Source organism: Pseudopipra pipra, chromosome Z (assembly GCF_036250125.1).
Source record: "Pseudopipra pipra isolate bDixPip1 chromosome Z, bDixPip1.hap1, whole genome shotgun sequence".
Lineage (NCBI taxonomy): Eukaryota > Metazoa > Chordata > Aves > Passeriformes > Pipridae > Pseudopipra > Pseudopipra pipra.
The window spans coordinates 27,254,904-27,271,351 of NC_087581.1; the positions used below are offsets into that span (position 1 = coordinate 27,254,904).

The window sequence follows — 16,448 nt, forward strand, 5'->3', positions numbered from 1 at the left end:
CTTTTGGCTTGAAGACCCACTAAAATCAAATGTGATAACAGGCAAGAGGTCACTCTCAAGTCATATCGCTTTTCTCTTCTTCAAGGACTGAATATTTATTGTTAAATTCAAAGAGTCAGCTTTTAATTCTGATAGTATTTCTAGAAAAGAGATGAGTGCAGAGATGCAATGGAGCAATAGCAAATAAGGGAGGGTAAAATAATTGCTTTACAAAAAAAATCTATAACAGCTGTAGACTAAGCTAAGAAAAATCCCCATAAATATTAGAATTCCTCACGGCTGCAAGAAAAAGAATCTAAAATGGTAGTAGCCAGTACCATACAACAGTGAACCATGTAATTTACATCTTAGTGAAATTAAACATAGTATAATGGCTTAGCTTCCAGGCAACAATACTATTAAATTTGCTGTAGCAGATTATGACATCATCTGAAACCCCAGGATACACTTTCAAGCCAGCTATTATGCTTGTAATATGTACTGCTTTTCTGGTTAGTTTTTCATTTAATTCATTGCAAGGATTATATTTTTCAATCGCTGCACATGTCATCCAGCAGAATGGCTCTAGAATATCTGTGAGCCAAACTAATGTCACTTAGGAGACAGAAGTGATATTATTGTAAGGGGAAAGAGGAGAAAGGTCAGTAAATGAGTTGATAGCAAACAGTACTTGTTATACTGGTAATAAGCCTTCTCTTAACTTTTCTTAGCCAAGATGTCTTCTGTTTTGACAACAAATACTTCTGAAGTTTCTATGCTTTTAAATTCCTACTGTTATAAAATTGCATATTGGTTCCTACTGGAATTTCCTTCTTGACCACAGCACCACAGTCTCCACCAGGAAGCTTTTCTCTGGTCAGGTATATACCAGTGATTGCATCAGCTGCCCATTGGTCTGGGCTCTGCTTCTCTGATGAACTGCCCAAACTAGTACCACAACTTGAATAATATTAAGATGGGTGGGACAAACTACTGTAAACTATATAGTTTTACAGTGATAAGAATAATGATTAACATTACATCCCTGTAAATGTTTATATACGTGCTTAACTGTACTCATGCAAGGAGTCAGTGAACCTAACTCAGGCAGTAATATTGAGTATGTACATAAAAATTTGAGACAGATTCTCTCCTAAGGGCAGTATTCAAGTGTCTAAAAACATCAGTGTCCAACTCACTGAATTTGGCAACCCAATCTCCTTTCTTTGCCATAAAATTCAAGAATTGCATACCAAAGAAAATTTATATGAAGTACTACAAGGTTTAAAAGTTATATAACACTCTTGCTGTACAAACAACTGTATGCATGTCATATGTTTATGCGTATGGCTTAAAGACAGACTACCAGCTTTCTATGTAATTTCTGAATGGCTGAGCTGTTCCTTAGTAACAGATTAATATTGATTTCAGTGCCAGGAGTCTTACAGACTTGGTCTTTATTGCCAGGTTTAGCAAAAGCTACATCATTGTCCTTCCATGTCCTTGATCAATGCCAGTGCCTCAATTGGTTAATTAGTTAGCTAAATGTGGATATATTTTCCCTCTTCATTGTTCACCTGCCAGAAAATTATTTCATTCAAATGTGCCCTCTTTTGTCACTGAATCAAAAATATCAGTCACACTGTCAGTAGTTTGCCTTTTGTGCACATAGTTTTGTTAAAATAAAGAAACATTCAAATGCAGCTATAGATTGATTCCAGTTTGTAATCAGACTCACTAATGTGCCTGTGCGCCCTTTTCAAAGTTTCATGTAGCATAAACAAAGTATTTTTCTAAGTAGTTGTAGAAATTGAGATGTAAACTGATGTTTTCACAGCCTTGCATGCCTGCAATTATGTATTATTCCATTGGCTTCTAAGTAAAAGTAATGAATAGAAGTAAATTCTTATAAATTCTTAACTATGGTTATCTTTGTTTGAAATCTCATAGTGATGCTTTTGCATGTCAAACTCATTGGGTGGTGGAACTGTAGACCTTTCACTAGAAATAATAGGAAGATGTGGTCTAAGAATGCAACGAACACAAGAACAGACTAGGGGTGGTCCAAAGACAGCCCTCCTTCAGTGCCAACAGAGCCTTCAGTATCAGCTGTTTCTCTTGGCCAAACCAATCTTGTTGACTTACGCCACCGGCTGAAAAGATGTAAGTTAAATTGGCTTACTATAGTCAGAAAGGTAATTTCATCACTCCACTGAGCTGCCTGTTCCAAACTGCTCTTAGTGGTTCAAGCAATGCAAAAAGACTGTATGTGTGTGTAGTCTCCGACCAAAGGCCAATGCAGTCCTACAACTCATAGAGTAGCGAAGCATCTTACAGCTTGTCTTGCTGCCACCATTATCTAAGTAACTGCAGCTGATGAATCCGCTCTTGTTCTATGACTTCTTTCACCAGCTAAGTACAGTTTCTGCAAAAACAGAAATGGTTGTAGATAAAAACAGTATATGACTCAGAAGAGATGAGTGTCGCAATCACAACATGAAAGCTTCCCATGAGATTTTTATCTCTCTTCTGTCTAGAAACCAAAGTTAAACAGAAATTACACAGATAAATTCAGGGATGAATCTGAAATTCATCACTCTTTCATCCTTGTCATTGCCTCTTCCATGTTCCTGTGATGGCTCCAAAGTCCTCCCCACATTAAAAAAAAAAAAAATCTGAATCTACCCAGGAAGAGAAGATATTTACATTAGCTCAGCTCACCACATGACAGGTAATGCCTTTGAAGCCCATTGTGTAAACACGGAACTAATCCTTGAAAATTGTATTTAGCAGAAGAGAAACAAACATCTATGAGAGACTGATGGGCAGCTGTTTCTTTCTGCTATTGTTCAGAAAGTTGGTTTTAAGCAGGCTTATAAGTGTTACAGAGACTCAAAATCTGACAGGTATAAACAGCAAAATCAATGTCCGTAAGCAAAGCCCAAAAGATACGATCTTTTTGACCTAGACTGCTTCCTCTTCTGCCTCTTTGACTGCAAGCAATACAACACATTGCTGAGTCATTTAGCTAATTCTCTGATATTTTTCCTCTTATTCCATTTATTCTTTGATAGCTGTTGGCATTAAAACCGACGTTTGCAAAACTGAGTTGATTAATAGGTGTTTTATACATCTGGTATTTCCTCATAAAAGACTGGTAAACTTATTTCAATTATCATACCACCAACAAGGATGCAATCTGTTCACAATGGCTGTTTACGAGTGGCTGCTTTGGGTAATGGCTGTTTTCTTAGCATGGGAAATGAAATATAATATTATTAAACCGAGATATGCCGAATGGTGTGTCAACTTATCCATCTTCATGATGTTTATAGACCTAATTTTTTATAATGTTTATTTTATTTTATGGGACCAAACATTAAAGTATCACTTATTTGAAAGGATCTAATTTCTTTTATTTTTGTTTTAATGTCCTTGGATATTAACATCCACAAATTCATGTGCAGTCAATGCAGAAAACCTGTGGTAGGTACTCTATTAATTCTATTTAGACAAACATGTTGTAATGAGAGAGATAATGAATGAATGAGTTTAATTTTTTTAGGTTTTACCCACAAGGCTAATGATGTCTTGTCTGGTGGTTTTGTTTTAACAAATCACCTGTAAAATGTCTTAAAATGATACACGATAATCTAAAAATTGCTATGAAAATACAGTGTAGGTGGGAAAGCAGAAAGTGCATGTAATGTTGGATGATGAAGGAGGAGACATGAACATTGTAAAGATTTTAAACATAAAAATAATTAAAATTATGTTAGCCTCTCAGAAATTATTAAAGTGCAACTGTTTATTTTTGGAAATGGAAAGAGGGTTTTTGGGTACGCAAACCTACCCATCACGCAATATCATCTTAATTTCAGTACATAATATTTGAGATACTAAATATATCAGAACACTTTCAGAAACCACTTATACTGGTAACAGAAACAGTATCTGTTTCAGATATTCAGATATTGAAGTCTATTACATACAACTTCAGTTGCTATTCAAGCTTAATTTAGGGGAATAAGACAGAAAAGCATACTTCTTCAAAATATAAATGGAAATGAAAATATAAACTCTTACAAAATTTTTAAGAGCTTTAAAAATTAAAGTCTTCAGCAGATGATATCTCAGAAGGTAGGCAGACATGAGGGCATAGACAACAGATTATATTACATAGATGCTCCTGCTGAGCAAAAATTTCTTGCTACCTGCCAATACAGGTGTCAGTAGTGCTAAGAAAACTATTTAAGAGGGAATGTTTCCTTTATCTTCTTCACTTATACCCAGTAGACTTAGGTTGAATGTTTTAGTCCACTAAAATGGCAAAAATACATGGCAACAGACAACAAAACATTAATAATTTATATTTTTATCGTAAATGTGGATGCTGTTTGTAGCTGCTTAGATACTATCTCCTTCCCCCTCACATAATCAACTGGAACAAAAACCTCACCAATGAGAATGACAAAGAAATACAGAATGCCTAATGCAGAAACAAGGAGGTGTGTGAAACTTCCATGTGCAAAAACACCAAATATGCTTCTATGCCAAGTAGAAGGTTTCTAAACCAGAGGAACATTTTCTTTTTCTCACAATAGTTTATTCTTGTAGGCTTGAGCTTCTCAGCAGCATCACTATCTCTAAGAGCAGACCACTCTAAATGTGCCACATCACACTGAATTTTGCCTCTGAAAACCTTAGTTTTAATTCCAGTCCTGCAAAAGACTCCTTGTGGTTGTACTGTAACAATTTTATGAAGCCAATGACTTCACCAGTGCTTACCTCGACTCCAACAACTTCAGCTACAAAGAGTGATATCTCTTTGCTTATTGGAAAAGGCTGAGTTATTTTTGTGGGTTTTGATATGAAATTAATGAGATTTTTATTCCCTACTGCTTAGCCAAAGATGCTGAAAGGGCAAGGAAGGGAAGTTAAAAGGACCATTTAAAAACAAGGAATGAATTGAATGCATTAAATTTATTGGGTGAAACAATTTAATGAAGAAAAATACTAATTAAATTATTAAAATCTATGTTGCAAGTAGTAATTAAAAGGTTGTTGCTATGCAACCAAAAGGATCTTTGTGATGGAGTGCAGAAATATATTTGTTAAGTATGCTTTGACTTTTTTTTGACCTTTTCAGTCACACACCTGCCCAAACTGTCTGTAAATGTATTTTTGAGAATCACGTTAAAGATTCCTGCAGGATGAAGAAACAAAAAAACAATTTGAATCACTTAATGGCTTTTATCATGCTTAAAAGGTTAAGGGTAAGAAATTCATGAGATAAAAATAAATACACATACATAATTATGTATAGAATTTTTATGCTGAACCTTCATCATTGCTAATGAATTAATTCCTATCCCAAATACATGTCCTGATCCTATAAGACATGAGAACATTAATTTTCATAATGTAATGTAGGACCTAAACCTGCCCTCTCCTGAAGTTTTTAAATAACAGTTAAATCTATTACTTGTATCAGAAACCTGAGCAGTTGTTGATAATAACTAAGGGCAACTTTTGTTTTTCCTGGAATACTGAGTCTAAGAGGCACCCTGGTTTCTGCTAGAATTTCCATTGTTATGTACTGAGGTTTCTGTTGTGGTCACGTGATTCTGATATATAGGAAAGAGAACACCAATATATAAAGAGTGACATACAAAGAATATTGTTAGGACAAACATATATTTCTATGAAGAGCCATAAATTGTGTCCAGCAGAGGTATATAGTGCTTCCACATATTCCCCATAGTCAGGCAAACTCTGCCTTGGACTGTACTGTGCAAATGGGAGAGAGATCTGGTTTGCTGGACCTGAAGGTCTCTACTCAGCGGTAAAATAATTTATTTCTTGAGGTTGACTACTGGCTGTATGACCAACCTGAACTCCATTTTCTTTACTTCCCATTAGTCCCACATTTAAATCACAAGATATTAAAGACTCTGCTTTGTTGGTGTAGTTTTCTTTCCACTGATACTACAATCAGAAAATTAGAAGGAACCTGAATTGTGTCTAACCAATTGGCCTCTGAGCAATGCTGGATCACCACCAGTGTTTACATCTAAAATGAAGTTTTTGCCAATATACATAAATCTATCCAAATATTTGTCATATTACAGAACGTAATATAGATTGCATTTTCCTAACAAAGACATAGACATATCTTGAAGACTTCAAACTTCATAACTAAAGTTAGATACTATGAATATTCTTTAGTTTTTCATTACGTGAGTTATTGATGAAGTAAGATTTGTGTAACTGAAGAACTGCAAATTATTGCCAAAATACTAAAGGTACAGTATCACAGAATCACAGAATATGCTGAATTGGAAGAGACCTACAAGGATCATTGAGTCCAACCCTTAGCCCCGCACAGGACCTTCCCCAAGACTATTGTCCAAACGCTTCTTGAACTCTGTCAGACTTGGTGCTGTGACCACTTCCCTGGGGAGCCTGTTCCTGTACACAACCACCCTCTGAGTAAAGAATCTTTTTCTAATGTCCAGTGTAAACCCCCCCTGACACAACTTCATCCTATTCCCTTGGGTCCTGTCACTGGTCACCATAGAGTAGAGATCAGTGCCTGCCCATCTTCTTCCCCTCACAAGGAACTGTAATGAGGTCTCCCCTCAGTCTCCTCTTCTCCAGGCTGAACACATCAAGTGATCTCAGCCGCTTCTCACATGGCTTCTCCTCAAGGCCCTTCACCATCTTTGTTGCCCTCCTTTGGACACTCTCTAAGAGCTTAATAACTTGTTTGTATTGTTGTGCCCCAAACTGCACACAATATTCAAGGTGAGGCCGCCCCAGTGCAGAGCAGAGTGGGATAATCCCGTCCCTCGACCGGCTGGCGATGCTTTGCCTGATGCCACCCAGGACATGGTTGGCCCTCCTGGCTGCCAGGGCACTGCTGACTCAGATTCAACTTGCCATTGACCAGGAACCCCAGGTCCCTTTCCATGGCACTGCTTTCCAGAATCTCATTCCCCAGTCTGTACAAACATTCAAGGTTTACTCATACTAGATGCAGAATCCAGCATTTCCTCTTGTACTTCCTGTGGTTGGTGATTGCCCAGTCCTCTAATTTGTCGAGGTCTCTCTGCAGGGCCTCTCTGTCTTTGAGAGAGTCAACAGCTCCTCTGAGTTGTAGCATCTGCAAACTTGCTTGGTATCCCTTCCAGCCCTTTGTGCAAGGCATTTATGAAGATGTTGAAGAGCACTGGGCCCAAGATGGAGCCCTGTGGAACCCTGCTAGTGACAGGTCACCAATCTGATGTTACCCTGTTCACTATTACCCTCTATGCTCGCCCCGTGAGCCAATTGCTCACCCACCACAGGATGTGTTTGTCCAGCTGTGTGCTGGACATTTTGTCCAGAAGGATCCTGTGAGAGACAGTATAGAAAGCTTTACTGAAATCCAAAAAGATTACATCAGCTGGCTTCCTTTGATCAGATAGGTGGGTTACCTTGTCATAAAAGGAAATCAAGTTTGATCAGCAGGCCTTTCCTCTCATGAAGCTGTGCTGGCTGTGACCAATGACTGCATTGGCTTTCAGGTGTTTTTCAATACTTCCCAGAATAATCTTCTCCATAACTTTACTGGGCACTGACTGTGATTACCAGGACTGTAGTTTCCACGGTCCTCCTTCTTGCCCTTCTTGAAGACCTGGACAACATTTGCCAGCTTCCAGTCAGCTGGGACCTCTCCAGATTCCCAAGACCCCTCAAAAATCATCGAGAGATATTTTATGATGACACCAGCCAGCTCTTTGAGGATTTTTGAATTAATCCCATGAGGCCCCATAGATTTATAGGGATCCAGCTGGAGCAGCAGATCGTGTACTGTTCGGTTGACTGGGAGTTGGTCATTCTTGCAGTCATGGTCCTCCAGCTCAGGGCACTGAGACCCCTTTGGTCCATCATCTGTGTTGAAGACAGAGTCAAAGAAAGGGTTAAATACCTCTGCCTTGTCTCTGTCCCTGTTTGTGAGGTGACCATCCTCATCCTGTAATGGGTTGATGATATTTCTATACTGCCTATTGCCATTAATATATTTGAAAAAACTTCTTTTATTGTCCACCACATTTCTGACTAGCTTCAACTCTGGTTGAGCTTTGGCCGCATGAATTTCTCCCTCCAGTGGCAAGCAGCATCTCTGAATTCTTCCCATGTCAATTGACATTGCTTCCACTGGGCATACACCTTCCTGTTTTGCCTTATTTCCAAGAGAAGATTTCTGTTCAGCCAAGCTGGCCTTCTGTCTCACCTATTTGACTTCCAACATTTTGGAATTGCCTTCTCCTGTGCCCTTAGGAGGTAATGTTTAAAAAATGACCCACACTGATGGACTCCAGAACCTTCAAAAACATTTTCCATGGTGACCTTACTTACTAATTTCCTGACCAGCCTGCAGTCTGCTCTCCTCATGTCCAGAGTTGAGGTTTTGCTGGCACTTTTTCTCCTGTCAACAGAGACTTTAAGCTTAATCACCTCGTGGTCACTGTGGTCAAGATGGCTACCAATCTCCATTTTGCTCACAAGATCCATCCTGTTGACAAACAAATCAAGGAGGGCATCTTTGCATATCAGCTCTCTTAGGACCTATTCCATAAAGTTGTCATTCAGGTATTTTAGGTATCTTCTGGCCTGGGTTGTACCAACTGTGTGATGTTCCAATTTAATTTCTGGGAAGTTGAAGTCCCCCGTAAGGACAAGTGCAATTGACTTGGAAGCGTCCATTAATTCCTCAAAGAATAAGTTTTTGGTGTCATTGCCATGGCTGGGAGGTCAAGTGCCACTGCCACCTGTGAGCTCCATATATTCTAACTCTTCTATTACATACAGTGCCACCCCTCAACCTCTTCTGCCTTGTCTATCCCTTCTAAAGAGCTTATAATCCATCCAACAGGACTACCCAACTCCAGTGACAGGTCTCACTGGAGACCCACCAGGTTTCACTTATCCCAAATCTCTGGGAATGGACCAAACCTTGGAGCTCCTCTTTTTTGTTCCTCATGCTGTCTGCATCGGTGTAGAAACATTTCAGGTGTGGTACATTGTAGCCAACAACTCAAGAAGCAGAGTGAGGGATCCCATTTGTGCTCATTTCTTCAAATTTTGGCACACCAATCCATGGCTTATCACTGGTGAGTCCGGTTTTGTTCCCTTCCCCCTTCCAGGTTAGTTTCAAGCTCTGTCAACGAGCCCCGCTAGCTCCTGCACTAGAACTCTTTTTCCCCTCTGAGATAGGTGAATCCTATTAGGTGTCAGTAAACCAGGTGTTGAGTAGATCATCGTATGGTCAAGAAACCCAAAATTTTTCCGATTACACCAACCTGAGCCACTACCTGACCTGATGGATCTGCCTATTCCAAACAATATTATTTCTCGTTAGCAGAAGGACAGAGGAAATCACTACTTGTGCTTCCTCTACCAACCGTCCCAGGGCCCTGAAATCTCTGATTGCTCTCAGACTTGCCTTTGTTATTTTGTCACTGCCAGTTTGAACAATCAATAGTGGATAGTAATCAGAGGGCCTCACTAAACTGAAGAGTTTTCCAGTAATGTCCCTTACCCAAGGCCCTGAGAGCAGACTTCCCTGTCAGTTGGGTCTGGTCTGCATATGAGGGCCTCTGCTCCCCTTAGAAGGGAGTCTCCTATTACAACTGCCCTTTTCCTCTTGACACCCTCTTGGTGCAGGTTAGGTAAAAATTTCGTTATGAAAGGATATATTAAAAAGCTTTTTTTCCCCCTCTAATTTCACTGCAACAACCGAGCTCCTTGACACTAAAATATGTCAGTTAGTGGGTGTTTCCAATTCTGTAAATGAGACATGAATACAAAAAACATGTTGGTTTCCATATATGTCTCCTGATAAACTCAGCTTTATCACAAATCTATGTAGATAATACAACTATCTTTAGTCAGATGCACCATCTTCCCTCTCTTCTGGTTTAAAGAAAATTTTGGAGTTCTGGAAAGAAAAAAGAGTATGTTTCACTGCCCAGTGAAGATGCAAGTCCCTAAATCTTTCTGTTTTAATGGGGACCAGATCAGAGTCAAACGTAAATTATAGGAAAACTTCAGCATTAATAGAAAGATAGGACTTGGAATATGGCTTTATACTTAAAATTATTTATAAGCTCAGAAAAATAGTTGATTATTTTACATGAACATCTTATCCAACATGCCACTGATAAGACAAATCCATAGTAGTTCTCTGTATTGTAGAAAAGATATTTTGTGCTGACTACAAACCTTGACTGTAAACTTTCATAGTGAATAACTGCTAGACACAAATCACAAGAATAATATCGTAAAGCTTTAATATCATTCGCTTTGAGTAAATTAGTTAAATTACCAGTAATATAATGAGTTTCCTACCTCAACTTTGTGAATTTCAACTCCTGTTAGAAAAGAAACAAAGAAAAGGATTTTCAGAGAAAGGCACAGAGAGAAAAGCATTTGACATTGCTTAGCAAATGTTTCATAGAAAACAAGTCCACAAGTTTTTATAAAAAAAAATTAAATATTTTTTTTGTATGTAATCTCCATCTGTAAGCAGATTTCACAATTTGTTAAAGCATTTGTGAATGACACTTCACTACATAAAGTATTATCATAGGAGGAAATGACAGCTAGGAGAATCTGTGATCCCGTTTACAGATGACCAAAAAATACATGAAAATTGATGTTCAAACATAATTCTAAAAGTTCACATGCCTTAAATCTTATCCCTGTCTTGTGAACAACTAAACAGTAAAACAAATCAACTTTTTTTTTTTTTCAGTCAATGTATGGTTTTCTAAGTTTCCTTCACAGTCTTTTTATCAGTCATCCTCATCTCCAGTTCTGAGTTGTTATGAGACCTGGCATTATTTTGTACCCTACTGTAGTGGTTACAGTGACCGTACATTAGACACTTTCTCAGCACTGTCAGAGGTCTGAAAAATTAGGGAGTAAAGGTGAGGAAAGAGAAATTCTAAAAGATATTTTTAATAAAATATGCCAGAAGTTAAATTTATTTACACAAACCACAAAAAATTCCAAGAGATTTCCAAAGGGATTCAAATTTTTTTAGCCCTTGTAAATTTCCTAAGCTATGTAGCATAAAAGCCACAAGCTTTTTCCATAAGAAATTTTTTCCCTTATCTTTAGCTACTTCTTTGGAGAGGAAGGAGAAAAACTTGTAAGACTTGTGCAAGTTCTGGACAGAACAAAAGAAGGGTATGGAAGGTAGGACTTAAGCTCTTCTCCCGTTTTGATGGTCTTAGACACTAACAATACCAATACCAGTACCCCTATAAACTTATATATTTAAAACCTTCTAAATTAGTTTGTGCACCAAACTACGTTCTTCTGGGAATTTTAGGAGGAAATTACCAAACAGATGGCTATAGTTGTTAGTAAATGACCAGATAAAATCTTTACAGAAGAGAAAATAATTTTATTTTCTTCAAGAAAGTATACTGCAAAAACAGTCTCTGTGAGGTTTAAACTTCTGCAGAAAGAAACTTCATATTTACTTTTAAATAAAGCAGATGAAGATTGTCTTCTTTCCTATTAATACCTCCACAGGACATAATAAAAGAAGTAAATAACTCTTCCTTTGTATCCTCTCTCTTACTCAATATAGGTGCAATAATATCAGAAAAATTCTCCAAACATTAAGGAAAGGAACAAGTTTGTGTAATTAGAATTTCATGTTTTTGATGGACCTGAAGGAATCTTATAAACTCTTTAAAACTTAATCCTACCACTTTTATTCAAACTGTTGCTTAGACTCAATTCCATGTTTCCCCCCTAATAATAGCTCTCTGGAGCATTGTACTGAGATTTTAGGAATTTTATTCATTTTCTTTACTTCTCTAGAAATACATCTCGTAGCTTGAAAAAGATTCCTCTCTCATGAGCCTAAGAAGGTAGGGTTGATATTTCAATAGCAGGGCAAATAAGTGATACAAGACTGAAGACTTTACTAATTCTGGAATAAATTTGTTTGTGGTGCTCTTCCAATTCTGTTTCAAAACCTAATTACAGCCTTTATATTTTTTCTTGTTATGACTGTTAATATATTTTTTTGGTGCTTTGGACTTAGAATTTATCAGTTTATGTCATCTCTGTATGCATAGCCAGTGGTAGTCAGTATGGAAAATTAATTTGATAAAGCATAGCAGTCACATTGGGCTGAATATCATTTGGTGAAGTGTCTGGATCATAATATGACAATTACAAACAATTTAGGAGAAATTACCATCAAAAGAGGAAAGAAATCAGTTTGTTCAATAGCGTCATGTGTTTGATCCTTGTGTAGAAGAATGACAGGGTTCCAAAAACATCACTGATAAGAGGAAGAAACCTAAAAGACCCCTCAACTGAAGTCAATAGTACAACCCTTGGACCTCCTCTTGTGAACCCCTCTCTGGAGTAAGATGTCCAGGTCTAGGACCCTCAACACGAGAAAGATGTTGACCTGTTGGAACAAGCCCGGAGGAGAGACACTATGAACACAGAGCTGAAGCACCTCTTCTGTGAAGATAGACTGAGAGAGCTGGGACTGTCCAACATGGAGGAGACCTTAGAGTGGCCTTCTAATACCTAAAAGGAGTCTAAAAGAAGTCTGAAGAGGTACTTTTCATGACAACAAGTAGTGATAGAACAAGGGAGAATGGCCTCTAGCTGAAGGAGGGTAGGTTTAGGTTAGATACCAGGAAGAAATTCTTTACTGTGAGGTTGGTGAGGCACTGAAACAGGTTGCCCAGAGAAGTTTTGGACTCCCTGTTCCTGGAGGAGTTCAAGGCCAGGCTGGATGGGGCTCTGAGCAGCTTGGTCTAGTGGAAGTTGTCCCTGCCCATGGAAGTGAGTTTGGAATGAGATGATCTTTAAGGTCCCTTCCTGCCAAACCTTTTCAGAATAATGAAGTTGTTGGTGGAAAACTCTTGGCAGTGACACTTCACAGATGTCATACTAGACATTACTAAGGCAGGATCTTTATCTGTGTATCATTACACAACAAGAATTACAGTCACTAAAATATCAAGTAAAGAGCCAAGTGCCATATTTAAAAGTTTCTCTTGTTATATAGAAATATTGAGCTACCATAAGGGCATTTCTTCTCAACAAGTCAGTGGGTTTCCTCTGTCCTTTGTCTCTACAGCATATATTTTTCTTGACATAGTTGGTGCAGACCTGGCCTTACTCCTTTTTTTCTTTATGTAGAACTGTACCTCATGCTTATTCTGATCAGTCAGAAAACCAGAGACAGAAAACATGTAAGAAAGGCTTAATTTCAAGTGAATACTTGTTTCTTTTATTTTTTCTTACACATAGTGGCTATCTTTTCTCCAATGTTTTGCCATTTTAGCTATATTTCACAGAACTTTTGCTATGGATCATTAAGTTAATGTAATAACTTCAGAAGAAAATGTGTCTTTCCAAGCCTTTCTAGGCACACTTTTGATACTGCACTTACTCTTTCATTGGAATATTGACTATCAGAGCTTCATTGCCTATGAGATTGGATTAAGATTCTGGAAATGATTTTTTTTTTTAAAGATTGAAATTATATGGGGTTTTAAGTTTTCTAGATAATGAGGCCTAGGATGATCCCATCTTGCATACTGCCTGCCTTCAGTTCAATACTTGGATCACAAAACTGGCAATCTGCTCTGGTTAATGGAGTTTGGAATTATGAAACAATGTAAATCCTGTGATTAACTAAGGAGTTATAAAAACCTTTGTGCTACTGGTTCTGCACTATCATCTTGTACTCATATTTGACTCCAGGTCTATAGTGTCAGTTTGTTTTCTTGACATCATGGTATATATGTTCTTGTGACCCTAATTATCACAATTCTAGTGAAAGTTCAATGAGTGGATGGATTCATTTTACACAAGAAGTAAACTCAGTTGGGGAATTACTCTGTCATTATCCTTCTTCATGTAATGACAGTTAAATTCTACATATAATTGCAGTTACCTTTAGTTCTAATTTTTTTCAACTAATTCCTCTCTATAACTCTTTGGTTGCTAAATATATTTAAATTTACTGTCTTTTCCATATTTATTCAGAAATACATTTCAGTGAGTTTAAGATAGATTGGATTGCAGGTTTTATATATTAATCTGATACAAATTTAACAAGACATTTTTGTATTACCCAACTCATCACCTCCATCCATGGAGACAAGTTAACATGATAATGTAATACAGTGAATGTAAATCAAGTTTTATATTCTGTTGTTTTGGGTTTTTTTTCCCAGATGGGAGTTGAACACAAGACATGGAATAGATTGGGAGATTTTAGAATATAGTGCTGGAAAAATGTTACATGCTCTATGTTGCATGTTTTTTGTCACATGCTTTTGGTTGGTCTTTCCTCCAATGGGCCCTTTCAAAAAATAAACCACAACAGATATTCAATTAATGTTATTAATTAATACTTCTGTTAGTATGCCAATGGAACTGTGTTACTTCATTCAAGTGCAGATAGTCACATACCATATTATTCAGCCTATCACTTATAAATCTAATATTCTCTATAGGAAACCATATCCTTGGTTACTTTACCTTACCAGTTGCCTTGTTCGGCCTTATTGACTTCATGGGAACAGCATGGATATTTTCTGAATTTGGGTGGCTGTTCATTACATCAAAGACAACAATAATATTTCTTGTTATTAGGGATAGTGAAGAATATAATTATTGTTTAAAATAAAATAACTGGTTTGGGATTTTTAAAATTTCATCCTGAGAAAAAAAATACTTGCTTTACATTTTCTATTTATTTTTTATCTCATGTTTACAAATGCACATGGAAATACCATTAATATAAATAAATGATTGAAAATAGGAGCCCCGAAGAAAAGATACAAGGACTCCCTGAAACAACATTTCAGCCTTGGCCATATTGATCACCATAACTGGTCCACTCTGGCCTCAAATCGGGAGGCCTGGAGACACATCATCTATAACGCAGCTGTCTCCTTTGAGAACACATGCAGGATCACTCTCGAGGAGAAAAGGCAACGCAGAAAGAACCATGTCTTGCAGAATACACCATCTAAGGAGTCTTTCTGCTGTGCCTTTTGCAATCGGATATGTCTGTCACATATTGGCCTCATAAGCCACCAGCGTGCCTGTAGCAAATGTGGATAGAGCCTTCCCAAATCTTTGTTCGCGAAGCCTAGCCATGATGATGATGATGAGTTACACAATTACATTATTAATGCTGGAGATGGTATGATAATTTAACAGTGTTTTTAAAAGCAGTATTTTAAATATAAAAACAAACTGAGAAGAGAGAAAATATTTGGGGATAAACATTGAGTTACATTACTGAAAAAGAGCAAGAAACTCTGAGGAACTGAAGTGTGAAAGTTGAATAAAGAATCAGAAAGGTGGTTTCCTCCTGAAAAAGAGCTAGTGTTCTAAGAAGACCCTGTTTTCTGTCTTGGTGTTTGTAACAAAACCCACTGCTATAAAATTCCGGCTGAGACCTTCTACTTTGTTCACACTATGGCAAAGTAAGATAGAATAGAAAAGAAAAGAAGTTGTGATTAATATTAATTCAATATGTTGTTATAAAGTTCACACCTTTACCTCTCTACGAAGGATAACTGTATTGATAATTTGTATTGAAAACACGCCAAAGGTACATAAAAGAGAGTCCTGCACTGAAAAGTTCTTAAGATAATCAAAAGAGCTCACAGCCTGCCTAAGAAGATACTACCCATCTTGTTAAATCTAGAAAAGGAAAGCTATGAGGAAATACCAAAGCTCCAAGTAGATTCATCAGAAGGGTAAACATTAGGGAGACACAGACAAAACTTATATCATGGACTTATATGAAAGCATGGATAAAAAACTAGTCAGTAATAAATTTCTTCTGGCATCTGTAGACTGCTGAGAATGGAATATCTAAAACAGCCGGAACAGATATCTGGAATTAAGGTGGGACAAAACAATAAATATAGGCTGTGCAGAATTGCATCTTGTCATAGAGTAAAAACACTCATTTGTTTCCCTGTGCAAATACGTAGGTAGTTAACTATTCGTTGTATTTAAATGAAAGTTCATATAATTTCAAGCAAATAAGTTAAAATAAGGATTAGAAGACATTTACTGCTTATGCTTTTCAGTATCTTCAGATCCAAATGAACCCCTCAATAAAGTACAAAGAGATGATAAATAAAGTTATTTTTAGAAAACAGAAATCTTTCCAGAGACTTAGATGTTGTTTGCATCAGATCTTTGCAAAAAACAGTAAAAAAAGTTTTATTTTTTGAACTAAAACCACTCCAGAGGTATTTGCCATGATTTTCATATATATATATATGTACACACATATATATATACACACATAACACAGAATTAAAACTGAGCTACATATACTGCCAAAAAGAAGAAATGAGGTTGTCAGTTGCACTTATAATAATCAGTGATCTAAAATCAGACCA

At 37.2% G+C, this 16,448-nt stretch overlaps 1 protein-coding gene across 30 annotated transcripts in view; it reads right to left on the reverse strand.

The window, feature by feature from the left end:
• The window catches only part of PTPRD (protein tyrosine phosphatase receptor type D), a 1,159,674-nt gene that overhangs the window by 550,225 nt on the left and 593,001 nt on the right, over window positions 1-16,448 (reverse strand). For all 30 annotated transcript variants that reach the window (XM_064641432.1, XM_064641445.1, XM_064641443.1 and 27 more), the window contains exon 8: window positions 10,375-10,397. The gene's annotated coding sequence lies outside the window, so the exon portion shown is untranslated. The remainder of the gene's footprint in view (window positions 1-10,374; window positions 10,398-16,448) is intronic.